The 13745-nt window shown below is 35.8% G+C and overlaps 1 non-coding gene across 1 annotated transcript; it reads left to right on the top strand.

Annotated features, from left to right (window-relative positions):
• Nucleotides 1-1517: 1517 nt before the first annotated feature.
• Nucleotides 1518-1679, top strand: LOC118596585. The gene has a single exon (XR_004946705.1). It is a non-coding gene; the product is annotated as a U1 spliceosomal RNA (small nuclear RNA).
• Nucleotides 1680-13745: the final 12066 nt, after the last annotated feature.

The raw sequence follows: 13745 nt of genomic DNA, 5'->3' as shown, positions 1-13745 counted from the left end.
CCTCCTGGTAGGTCAACCACATCCCCACAGAATTTGAGCAATAGAAATTAGACTCAACCTATTTTTAATAAAAGTACAACATGAAGTTAGGTGGGTGGGGAGTTGAGATTGTATAAGAAAAATAAGTGGTATGAAATTGTCAATGAAATAACAAAATTAAAATTTAATTAAACATTTCTACATAAAACACAATACTATATACAGTGAATATATAACAATAAAGGGAAAAGTAAACATAGAGCAACATTTCTCACAATGAACATTTGAATATGTCAAGCATGAAGCCAGGAAGTTTCACTGTTGGGATGTGTCAGCATTGGAGCAGGAGTTGTTCACTTTAATGACATGCAGGAAACATGATGAGAGATTCCCTGTGTGTAAGCCAATGAAGGAGACACAATAATAGAGAAGGACAGAAGAGGAGAGTGGAGTATTATAAAAGAAGTCGAATGTGTCAAGATAGAACAGAGGAAAAGGGCAAGAAATAGGAAGAAAATCATAATACTCCTTAGCCCTGCAGTTCCTTGAGATTGAACTTTCTAGATCATTAATAATGTCAGCCCAAAGGAGACATTTAAGACAATATATGCAAAAGTTACAATACACAAATATGACATATATATGCCTGAACACCTAAGCACACACATACATACAAACACACACAAAACCATACTGATGTTGAAACAAGGATATTTTAATAGAAATATCCACACAGATACCTCCACTGTAGACTACTGGCAATGGTCGAGAGAGTGCCTGAACTGACCTACTCTGGTGGCTGAAAACCCTAACTGTCATGATAGAACTCTCATCCAGTGACTGGTGTAAGCAGATGCAGAGATCCATGGCCAAGCCCCAGGTGGAGCTCCAGGAGTCCAACCAGTGAGAGAGAGGAGGGATTTTATGAGCAAGAGATATTGAGACCATGATTGGAAAAAAGCACAGGGACAAATAGCCAAACTAGTGGAAACACATGAACTGTGAACCAATAGCTGGGGAGACTCCATGGAACTAGACCAGGCCCTCTGGATAAGTGAGACAGTTGATTAGCTTGAACTGTTTAGACGGCCCTCAGACATGGGACTGAGACCTGTCCTTGGTGCATGAGCTGGCTGTTCGTAACCTGGGGTCTATGCAGGGACACTTTGCTCAGCTTTGGTGCAGGGAGGAAGGGACTGGATCTGCCTCAACTGAATCTACCAGGCTGGGCTGGGGAGACCTTGCCTTGGAAAAGGTGGGAATGGGGGGTGGATTGGGGGTGAAGGCTGGGGGTTGGGAGGAGGAAGGACAGGGGAATCCGTGGCTGATATGTAAAGTTAAATTAACTATAAAATAAAAACCATTTATTAAAAAAATTAAATTCATGGCATCCATGCCAGCACTGCAAAAGATTCTTATTCTTCTTTAATATTTATGTTTTAATAAAGTTATGATCACATCATTCCCTCCTTGAATCTCCTCACTCTCTAATTCCTCCTTTGTCTCCTGATTTACTCTGTCTCAAATTTTCCCAAGAGATACTTACTAGACAAGGGAGATAGCAGGATCATGAATGTGGTTTTCACAGGGTCAGTCTTATCCATTCTACTTTAGATGTGCTGATCCTTGCTATTTCCTCAAATGTAGAAAATCTGACTTTTAACTTTTGATAATGGGTACTATGTTTATACTCTTTCCTGTAAATAATTCACTTTTCACATCTAAAAAAACCACTTTATAGAAATTCAAATACCCTTCGGTTGGGGATTAACTCAGTGGTAGAGCACTTGCCTAGCAAGTGCAAGGCCCTGGGTTTGATCCTCAGCTCAAAAAAGAAGAAAAGAAATTCAAAAGTCCAAAAGACTTCCTTACATAACACACAGACCTAAGATCTCCTATAGTTCACAAAAATTTGTAGGCACCCAAAGTGCTTAATAATGAGGAATTAAATAAACATATGAGAAATGTAGCTACTTAAATTATATTTTAGAACAGTAGTTAATAACATGGGAAGAAATTTAAAGTATATTATTATTATTATTATTATTATTATTTAATTTGCTTAAATATTTTAATTGAAAAAGAGTTACATCATTTTTCCACTACTGTCTCCTCCCAAACTCTCCCATTTCCCCCTTTCTCTTCACACACACACTTACACACACACACACACACACACACATGACTGTGTCTATTTACTATTGTTTATGTGTTTATGATCTCAGGGCTCTCCACCTGGTGTTGGGCAATCAATTATGTAGATCTTTCATCTATTTTTTTCTTTTTCTTTCTTTCTTTTTTTTGGGGGTGGGGGAGAGGGATTCTTCCTGTAGTTTTGGTTCCTGTCCTGGATCTCCCTCTGTAGACTGGTCTAGAACTCACAAAGATCCTTCTGTCTCTTCCTCCCGAGTGCTGGTTAAAGGTGTGTGCTACTGCCGCCCAGCTAGATCTTTCATTTTTAACTGAAAATAAGTTTGAAAATTCCCAAGATAATATCGGATAAAGGGAAAGATAGAAAGGACATATCATGTTTAATTCAGTAACCCAGACATTACACTAAATGGGGAAAACCTGAGAACATTCCATATAAACTCTGGAGCAAGGCACTCATATTTAATATAGTGCTAAAAGTCAGCAGATAGAAGCAGCTGAATGACTGAGGTCCACAGAAAGTTAACAAACTCAGATATGAACAAGAGATACATGGTGATGAGTTATGCTGCTGACATTTGATTTTGTATTATAATTTGATCTCTCTGGAGTAATCAAATGAGTCAGTGACATGATTTATTTTTGTCTCATATTTTTCTTGCACACTTGTGGGCTTCATTTTGTTGAGATTTAATATACTGCAACAGCATTCATTGTCTTGGTTGAGACCATATTGTACAGGCATACCTGCCATGAAGGTCAGTCCTTGTCAAGGACAATGTTTATGGTGGGACATCCAGAACAAATTACGAACTAACACCAAGTTGTTTTCAGGTCTGTTGCTATTCCTGAACTTCTTAAGCTGTAATATATGCTGAATCCTTGAAAAGAGTATCCTTCTCTATTCGTAAATTTATCATGAGGGTTTCTGATCATTAATCATGAAAGACAGCTATGAGAACAGCAGCTAATATGAGGATTTCAGTGATTTGGAGCATACAAACACCACAGAGTATATAATGGTAAACTATTTAAAAGATCTGTCTGTTACAGGATTTTTATGCATCTGTCCTCTCTCAATCTGATTTGTTCATATCTTGAAATATTGCAATGAATCATTTGTATCACACTGGACTCATAGTTAGGGGTTTTTCTAGCCCCGGTAGACATTGTTTAGTCACTGAAGAACAGGGCCTCTGATTTCTAGCCATATGGGGAAACCACACAAACCAGAATTGACACCAAATAAGTCTCTAGGGAACCTACTGTTCTAGAAAAAAAAAAGTCAGTAACTTTTAAACTAGATTCAAAAAATGACTCAGATAAGGGATATTTATTTTATAGTGAATTCATTTTCAAATTCCTTGGGATTCAACAGAAAGATGTGCATCTTTAATAGGGACATGAATTATAACATATGGGAAGGAGGGTGTCATAACCAAGTGTTGGCTCTCAGAGCGTGGATATGCCATAAAACTTCATCCAACCCTTAAATGTCCCCTGTGCATTTTGGATGGGAAGAGTCCCTTTTATTCAATAGAGAATTATTTGTCATGATTTGTATTCCCAGGAGAAGGAGAAGTAGCATGTGGCAGTGTTCTAATTCTGTGGGCTTGCTATTACCTCAATAGAAAAAAGAAGGCAAGCAACAGGCTACACTTTTCAAATAGCTCTAACTTATTTTTGGCACCTGTTCATCTTGGGATTAAGCAAGGAAAGGTTCATTTTAAATCATTTCTTTTATTTTTTGAAATTATAATAGAATTGCATCATTTTTTTCTTTCCCCTTCTATCCTTTCCACATATTTGTCTTGTTCCCTTTAAGACATATGGCCTCTCTTTTCACTAAATGTTATGTTTATGATACACAACATATATACACACACATATATACAACGTAAATACAATTTATGTACAACATATATGTTTTTAGGACAGTCCATATTCAGATAGGGCACAGAACATGCTCTAAATAGGGACCTCTTGAAATAGCACATGTGTCATGGGATATAGTTCTTTTGATTAGGGTGTACCATCTAAGCTTTTAGGAAATAGACTCATCTTATCATGAGTAGCCTGGCAAGAGCTGGGAAAATAGGCTTCCGTGTGGGGTGGAGGTTAACCTCAATAGAAAAATTGATGAATTTGGATATCAAGCAAAGTATTGGTAAGAAAACATGCAGTGTTTATCTGATAATGTCAGATACATCTTCCAAAAAGTTAAATAAATATAAATGCATATATTCTACAAGTTTAGAGAAAAGTAGATTATGTCTCTGGATAGAGGTATAAGTAGTGTTGCAATGGTGAATGTTAAGGGTGTAGCACAAAATCATAATTGAAAAGATATACTTCTACAAGTCCAGGTAGCAGGAAATGGCAGGCATAATTACAATTATGTAGTGAAAATCTGATATAACATAAATATTAATTTTTAAACAAAATAAACCAGAGACTACAAAAAACAAAACAAAAGAACAAAAACCAAATAAATAAATAAATACATAAATAAATAAATAAATAAAGTGAATTTTGAGTAAGTTTTCTCAGCCTTGTATCTGTGGCAGAACACCAGTAACTTCATTCAGAAAGTATTTTTGATTTAAATATATGAGCCAAAAACTGTCAATGAACTGGTAGGGCAATTTAAACAAACCCTTTTTTAATTTTTTATATTATAATTATAATAGTTCTCACTTTTATTCCTCCAGACTCCCATTTATCACTTCCTTCTCTCCTTCAAATTCCTCTCCTGTTTCTATTTATTGTTTTTATTGCATATATATGTATATATATATATATATATATATATATATATATATATATATGTGTGTGTGTGTGTGTGTGTGTGTGTGTGTGTGTGTGTGTGTGTGTATACTTATATAGTCCTAAAGAAAACCTGTTCATGTAATGTTACTCATATGCATGTTTTCAGGAATGACCCTTTAGCACATATTCACCAACTAGTGTGCTCTTCCCTGGGGAGGACCACCTCTACTGCTTCTCTTTATCCTCAGTAGCCTATAGTTCTTTGTGTAGGGTTGAAGTTCATTGGTTTTCTCCATCCAGCTTAGCATGCCCATCGATGTCATCCTTGTTCAGTTCATGTTTATGTAGTAATGTTCATGAGACTTTATGATGTGGCTTCTGATGTTGTAAGAACACACATTCTCAGAGCAAACTCCATTATTCTCTAGCTCTTACAGTCAAAAGAAATATTAAAAAGCTGGAGTTTACTTCACTAGTAGACCATTAGGAGTAAGGATTTGGGTTCCAGACATGGAAGATTAAAAGTAAGAAGGAAAAAGGAAAGAAGTAAAGAAAGACACATTACGGAAGAGAGAAAGAGGTAAAGACAGTTGCATGTGGACCCAGAAATACTCACTAAATAAATATATCTCAGACAGATCTGGCCTTTCTTTAAACAGTACCAAGAGTTATATAGTTTATACAATTTACTATATTCATATGAAAATAATAAAATCATCTGTCCTGGGATATTGTGTTATTTAAAAATAAGATTTAGAAGAAATATATCACAAGCCTTTAAGCAAACATGAATAATATTTAGAAAGTACTAAAAATGATAGATGATGCATGTTAAAAAGGAACTTGGTTTTTCTCTTTGGGAGATTATAGTAATCATAAGGACTTATGCCATTCAAACAGATCCTGGATAACTTTAGACAGAGTGCTTTTGAATCTGTCCTAAAATCCTTTGTTCTCTGAGGTGCTCATGAAAAAGGTGATTAGAATAGTTTATTTTCTAAATTTTATTTGTATTGCCTTCTGAAAGGAAGATGAGTGAAGGGAAAATGTATTTTCCTATCTCTCTTGCAAAAGTGTAAAATAATGAGTTACATTGACAGTGAAAATAGACTCATTTGAACATTCGTAAGAATATCACCAAATTCAATGGCAGACGTTGCTTGTCTGGCATTCTGCTACTGTACAATTGTATTTTGTGAACTAATCAACTGTTTTGATATGTCCTTATTCATTCTTTTATTCTTAAAGCTTCTATTTTACATTTAACCATGTGCAGTATGTGTTTCTGTGTGGGCGAACACATGGGTGCAAGTGTCCATAGAGGTCTGATTCTTCAGACCCTCCTGAACCTGGGACTACAGGACTTTATGAGCTGCCCAATGTGGGTTCTGAGAAGTCAATACTGACCCCCTCCCTCCCTAAGAGGAGCATGTTCCCTTAACCATTAAGCTATCTCTCCAGCCCCCAGTTATGCTGTTTTTAAACTGTGTATTATATATTGAGATCCTATTCTTCCAATCACTTTACTTGTCTTCCTCTAAATCCTGCCAGTTCTTTGTCTCAGGAATGAGGAAAGCAACAAATGGAGGTGGGCGATATTTGAACATATTTTGCCAAAGGAAGTATAGTAGTTGGTATGATAAATGCCACCCGTGGTCTTGGGAATTGGAGCACTTTTTCCCCAAATGTTGGTATTGCTTGGGGAGGTTGAGTAGTACAGACTTGGGGAAGTACGTTACTGGGGAAAAGCTTTGAAAAAAAATAATCAAGAGTCACCTACTTCCAGATCACTCTGCTTGCTTCATGCTTGCAACATAAGATGTGAGCTTTCCGCTTGCTGCTCTAGACACTATGCCTGCTGGATTCTGTTGGGCTTCTCTGCCATCAGGTACTCTAACCTTCTGGAACTGTAAAATCAAATAGACTCTTTGATTGTTTGTTTGTTTTTCGAGACAGGGTTTCTCTGTGTAGCTTTGCGCCTTTCCAGGAACTCACTCTGTAGCCCAGGCTGGCCTCGAACTCACAGAGATCCGCCTGGCTCTGCCTCCCGAGTGCTGGGAATAAAGTAGTGAGCCACCACCGCCCGGCCCAAATAGACTCTTTTTTATGAGTTGCCTTGGCCATGGTGCTTTGTAACAGTAACAGAACAGTTATAGGTAAGATAGATGGGATACAAAAGACCAGAAAGTATGTGGAAAGATGTGGTTGTACATTAGTTAGAATAAGATATCACTATATGAGATATTACTACATGAGATAATAGCAGCAATTGATAGGTAAATGTGTGTCCTGAAGCAATTTACATAGTGACATAAATTGGAAAACTTTCATAGCCTGTTGAACTATTAAATGTAATCACATATTCTAGCATTTCTATCCTTGTGTAGTTGTACAAGAAACAAGGAGACATATACTAAAAATTGTATATGGAAATGTTTGTAATAACATTATTTCTGAAGTATAAAATTTAGAAAGAACCAAATGTCCATTAGCTAGTTAACTGATACTCAAAATGTAGTATAACCTACAAATTGGAATGCTATTTGGTAATTAAAAAATAAAACAATATGTTGATATAGGCCACAGCAAAACTAGACATAATAGTAAACTGAAAAAGGTGATTAGAACAGTTTATTTTCTAAATTTTATTTGTATTGCCTTTAATACAAATGAAATATTTTCAGGATAAAGAAATAGGCTAGCTTTATTTTACCTTTGGGAAGGGCTAAGTTATTGGGATCTAAATATAAGTTATTGCCTTCTATCAATGCAGTCAATGGGTGAACTTTTTGTTGTTAACTAAATATCAGTGAATCACTGAAGAGGACTAAAACTAGGAGTTGTATCTATTGTCTTTTTAATGTAAACCACCATGAGTTAGAGAATTTGCATGATCTATGCACATCAACAATTCTCTCCTGCTCTGTTTATTTCCCCAGGAAGTCATGAAGGCACAGATTCTTCAGAGACTGAGGCAGGTCACTTTACATAAATTTAATGTAACAAAATTAAAAACAAGTTATGAATTTGAGTACTGGAGGGGGTGTGAAAAGAGCTGGGGGTAGAGACTGGAGGGGTGAAAGATGATGCAAATACAGTACTCATAAAGTACTCACGTTTAATTTAAAATTTTATGTTATTTAAATATACACATAATTTTCAAAGAACAAGAATTTGAATTTTTTAAAATTTATTTTATAATTTAATTTAATTTTACATATCAGCCAAAAAAAAGCTGTGATGCCCTCATATTGATATCTGTACATTATGGGTAATGTTCTCCCTCATCCAACCCCTCCTCCCCCCTTCCCCCCAGCCCACCTCCATTCCCTTCTCCTCCAGGGCAAGGACTACCCTGGGGATTCTTCTCAGCCAGGATCCTAAGAAAGACACAGGATCGCCCAACAGACAGAGAAATGGATGAAGTCTACATGAGCAAATTGAACGTGAGGTGGGGGGTAGTGAAGGGCAAGGGTCAAGGGAAAGAGAGCTTAGGGGAGCAGGAGATCCCAGCTGGATCAAGAACAGAGAGGGAGAACAAGGAAAAAGAGACCATGATAAATGAAGAGCCCATGGAATGGGAAGAAGCAAAGAAGAGGTCCCCAGATATCCACAAAGATACCTCTACAATAGACTACTGGCAATGGTCAAGAGAAAGCCCAAATTGATCTACTCTGGTGATCAGATGTCCAATCACCATAACTGTCATGCTAGAACTTTCATCCAAGAACTCTCATCCAATGACTGATGGAAGCAGATGCAGAGATCCCCGGCCAGGACCCAGGTGGAGCTCTGGGAGTCCAATCGGTGAGAGAGAGGAGGGATTGTTTGAGTGAGAATTGTTGAGACCATGATTGGAAAAAGCACAGGGACAAATAGCCAAACTAGCAGAAATACATGAACTATGAACCAATAGCTAAGAATTTGGGGGTTTTTTTTTAGTGCAGTTCATAAAATGTATGGATTTTGAAAAATGTTAAAAAAAAATCTTCCCAGTTATAAGGCATTTGTAGTACCATCTATATTTTCAGAAATGTTATATTTGAGGAACATTCCATCAAACACTTTTTTTTTTAGACAGGATCTCACTGGGTAGCTCTGACTATCCTGGAACTCACTATGTATACCAGGCTACCTTTGAACTCTAAGAGATCTACCAAGTTCTGCCTTCTGAGTGATGAGATTAAAGATGACAATCACCACATCCAGCTCAAGCATAATTTTGATATACTGAATACATAACATTTCTGGATATTTTAAAATTTTAATCTACAGTGATTAATCATATGTATCCTCTACTACTTGTTCTTAGTATTCTATGTAAGGTGGCATTCTATTAGTTGATTCTTCCTACATTGATAAAAAACAAATAAGAAAAACTACTTGTACCATAATACCATTTAAATTTAAAACATATACTTATTTACAAAAGTCACCAGTTATATTCATTCTTCTTAATATTCATTTTACCCCCAAGAAGTTACAACATTTAGTATAATTTGGAATTCCACTTACACTTTGACTCATAATGTCAAAATACTATCCATCATTTTCATCACTTAAAGCAAGCACTCTGACTTCAATCTATGTTCATTACAAACTTTGGCTCTTTAATAAGCAAATGTCATTACAATAAAAAGAATACTGTTCTTAAATATCCAAAGTACAACTCCTTGTTTTTATATTTCAATAAATTTCTAAAATGCCTTTAAAATTGCAGCCAAATGACTCTTTTCAGAGCATAGAATTTTTAATCTACTTTGCCAGTTTATTTATGTTTGATTATGACTTTTGAGATTTGAAAATACAGTGTAGAGTGCTTGAAGTGATTTCTACTCATATTATAAAGTATGAACAGCTTCATAGTGGGCACATTACCCTGAGAAGTTGGCAGTGAGCTGAACTTGATATAAGAAAATATTTTTAAAGAAGCACAATTTAGCATAAGCAGATAAATGTAGTTAAAGCAATAGCAGTCCTTTCTCTGATTATTTTAAGGGAATGAGCTGTATAAGCACACATGGTGTGAATCTTGAGTGTCACGAATCCTTGTGAGTCAGAAGTCTAGGCCATATGAATATTTCTGGAATGTTTCAACACCACAAATGTTGGAAACACCTGACAGAATGCACAGAAGTTACCCTCCTCACTAATATGGCATGCTAGATTCAAACTATGTGCACTTCTATAATGTTTCCAGACCACCATAAAAAATATCCACATTCATTCCAGAATCGCACACAAGGAAACCGTTCACATTAGAATCTGCGTCATTAAACAACCGTGCCATTGTTCTCATTTATCTTCACAGGAAGTGTGATTCAGAGAGCAAAATGATGTTGAGCAGAGGGACAAACCAATGTGATTAAAACGTGGAGTGCTCAAACAGTATTTTGAGTAGACATTAAGAATTGTTGGGATAACCCTTACAAGAGTCTAGAAACTTTGTCTCCTGGAAACTTTCTTTTTGTTATTTAATTTAAAAGAATCCAGATTAAGCTGAAACTTATTTGTACATACCTAAATTTCTTAGCTATAAGTAGGCATATAAACATGTTATTATTGCTTTGCATTTATTTTCTAAAGCTAATTACACCAACAATAGTCTATATTTACCTGGGTAATGAATTGAGTCACACATAAGCTGAATCCTTCCATCAGGGTCACTGGAGTTGCAATTACATTGTCAGCTAGGCTGCATTCTCATCTAAAGGCTCTGCTGGAAAATACAGTTTCCAGACCTACTCAAGTGGTTAGCCTTGATTTTCTTCTGGAAATTTGACTGCCATTCGGCTCTAAATATCAACTATAGTACTATTTTATTGTTAGTATTACACATTAAAAAGATGTATCCTGAAGACTTCTGCTTAAATGACTTTGTTAGGAAGGATTGTTCAGAGTAGTGTGTGTGTGTGTGTGTGTGTGTGTGTGTGTGTGTGTGTGTGTGTGTGAATATCCATTATATGGATACAGATATTGATACAGATAGATACAAATAATTTTGATATAGGTAATATACATGGATAAATATTATAAATGGAGATTCATGCCACTGGAATGTACAGTAAAGAGCTCGTATTACAACAATAGTTTAGAAGTAAATACTAAGATCCTCTAAGATCTTCCCCTTTGATTATACAAGGGGAAAGGAAGGTCTTTTGTGGGTCTGGTGCAGGTAAATAGAGTTGATGTGAGTTAAGGACTGTAGTCATCATTGGAGAGAGACTTGGCAATAGTGTTCAGAACCCCATCCCTCCATCTTCTGGTCCTCATGTGCTATTCCCTGAGTGTTAAAAGTAGATGGTATAACCAACTTGTTATGTGTTGGCCCGAAATCTCTCGCTTAGTTTCTGTCTCTTGGGAAGCTCTGTCTTTCCATTTGCCACCCCTCATTGTGAAGTGAGGCTTCCCACACTAGCGCTGGGAGCCTCTTGTGTCTACACACAGGAGCAGAGGTATTTGGGAGGTAGTTTTCCGCTATGTCAGATTAGTTGTTTTCTTCATTATCACAGCTCCCTCTATTACTCACCACTGCCACTGAAGCCTGTCTTCCCTACAAGCACTGTCCTTACATTTGTGGCCGTTTGCATGTTATCTGCTGATCCAACAGTGCTTGCACACCCATGAGCAAGGGTGGGAGTTATTATTTGTAGAGCACAGGCTGCTTATCAGAGCAACACCTTCACCCAGGGAACATTAATTCGAAAAAGTCCATCATCCTACTTCTAACTAGTTCCCAGGGTTGCCCTATAACATTGATGAAGCTGTCACTTGGAAGGGATGACAGTTAGCAAGTCACTGGGTTTGTTGTTAGAAAGGCTAATTTCTGGATCTTTCATGTACTCTGGGCCACTGAAAGTATTCACGTTGCTGTCTGGAATGCGTTGCTAACTTGCAGCATACTTTAGCTTTTAAAGGATGTACTCTTAGAGAGGTATGCATTCAGACCCAGCCTCAGAAATTTTAGAACACCACTTCAGATACTATGTTGTTCAAAATCTATCATAACTACTGGTCAATGTAAAAAGACAAGAGGAACTGAATTCACCTTTGGATGAAAGAAAACACTTACAATAAAACTCTTTTTGAAATTCAGAGTGAGAAGCTGAAGTTCATACAGTTTAATAATAAACCACTTGAGTTAAGAAAATTCAAACTATTTATGAGCAAGGTCAATTTCATAGAGCAACGCAAATAATTCTGAAGACTACTTTCCTTAACTCTTTCTCTTTGATTCTAAATACAGAAAACAAATTAACAGAAAACAGCTCTCTCCTCAATTGAGTTATTTAATTTTATTAGAAAATACAAGTGAAGGATAAAACCCACATCTTTTAATTATGATGTTACAATAAAATATTCAAGTTCTATGTTTGTATTTCCTAATACTTATTTGGCAATATGAGTTTATGAGAGTATAATCCTACCTTCAGAATTGGTACCAACTAAAAAGTTCAAATAAAAGCATCACCATTTTGTAGTATAGATGGTAGAAAACATGATGTGGAAAAATTAGGTGTAATATTAACTAAAAAGCATACAATTCATTTTATTGTTAAATTTCTCTAGCAAGTATTCCTGTTCACACTATAGATTTCTATGATACACTTTGAAAATGTTATGTGTAATTTCTTTATTCATTACAATACTGGTGGTCACATAAGTTAAATGGATATTTAAATACACTCCTTTTTCCTATTTTAATATAGTAAATGAAATCACCAACATTGTTAGTAAATTGTCTGTTCTTTTGCTAGAAATTATTTTTGTATATTTAACACATTACAATTTCTGGTAATTAATCAAGGTACATTTTCTGCTCTGATCATAGACTCACTACTCAAAAACTCACGGTGTCCCATTTGTTCTATGTAGCAGAATTCTTTTGCCAATATAATTTAAATTATCAATTGAAAAAAATGCACACATAAACACAGATGTGTCTGTTTTGTGTGAATCTCCAGACATAAGCAAATGAAGTATATATATATATATGATTATAGTTGTTTGTGAGAATGGTTAGCATGCACATGGTTCTGTTTTCAATTCTCAGAGCATTCAAAACAGAAAAAAATATTCCTATAAATAGTATGAGTTTGATTTCCCATTAAAATTCAAGAGAAAAATACAGTGATTTGTAAAGTAGACCGCTATCTCAGTTTCAGAGATGCTGCTAATGTATTCAAAAATGTCATCAGAAAAAAATAAAGGAATTATTACACAAAAACACAAAGTGCTATTTCCATATTCCTTATTGTTACCTGTGTCCAACAAAGCACTTGGAGACAATACTGTGTGCCTAGAATACAGGTGATTTGCTGCACATTGGAAGTACCTAAACTAACGAAACACTGGGATTTTATAATGAGAGGCTGACATTGCTGCCCATCTCTGCCTAGAAAGAGCATTCATTTCATTTAATGAACACACATGCTCTTGGCTCTTGAAAGACACACTGCGATCACCTTACAAGGCTGAATGTTACACATAATTACATAAAAGACAGTCCTGAAAAGGCTACTGCTCTTTACAACTGTATAGAGAAATGTGTGAATCTCATGGTGTATTTTTCCCTAATAAAATCATAGTACTTTCACTGTTCTAAAATATGATGTGTGTCTATGTATTTAGGTTCATGAATCAAACACTAAAAATGACTTTTTGATGAAATAGCAATATCAGTAAAACATAAATCTGAATGCAACACTATTGGTAAAATGTTTTAAATTGTGTATTCACGTCAGCAAAATTACAATATCAGTTTGGTTTTGAAATACATGGTTGTACTGTTTCCCTGGTATTTTTCTAATGCTTCTCTTATTAATAGAATGTGTTAAAGATTATGG

The sequence above is a fragment of the Onychomys torridus genome, chromosome 15, assembly GCF_903995425.1.
Source record: "Onychomys torridus chromosome 15, mOncTor1.1, whole genome shotgun sequence".
Lineage (NCBI taxonomy): Eukaryota > Metazoa > Chordata > Mammalia > Rodentia > Cricetidae > Onychomys > Onychomys torridus.
Note: the sequence above shows the minus strand (reverse complement) of the source record. Positions and strands in the feature narration are given on the sequence as shown.